This window comes from Acanthisitta chloris, unplaced genomic scaffold, assembly GCF_000695815.1.
Source record: "Acanthisitta chloris isolate BGI_N310 unplaced genomic scaffold, ASM69581v1 scaffold2785, whole genome shotgun sequence".
NCBI classification, from domain to species: Eukaryota; Metazoa; Chordata; class Aves; order Passeriformes; family Acanthisittidae; genus Acanthisitta; species Acanthisitta chloris.
Window position 1 is genome coordinate 13,496 of NW_008675173.1, and position 324 is coordinate 13,819.

Here is a 324-nt window from a genome sequence, read left to right on the forward strand (position 1 = left end):
TATCTGGGCATCATGGGCAGGACAGGTTACAACAGTCACTGTCCTGCCAAGGTGTATCCAGAGAGGATGTATGTGGTGAGTCAGCATGGCCTGAGCTCCATGGTGCCTGTGTCTCCACCTATTTGCCACTACCCAGGTGCTCCCTGGTTGGCAAGGTAGCAAAAATAAATTGCATTTCATCCATGGTTTTGTGGTTGCTCCTGTGTGCAGCCGGTCAAGGTTCAGACAGAGGAGTGAGGAAACTTTAACACTAGACCAAACAATGCTACACAGGTCAAGGCACCTTGAAGAAATATTTTAATGTGGGAATAGCCAGCAACTGCC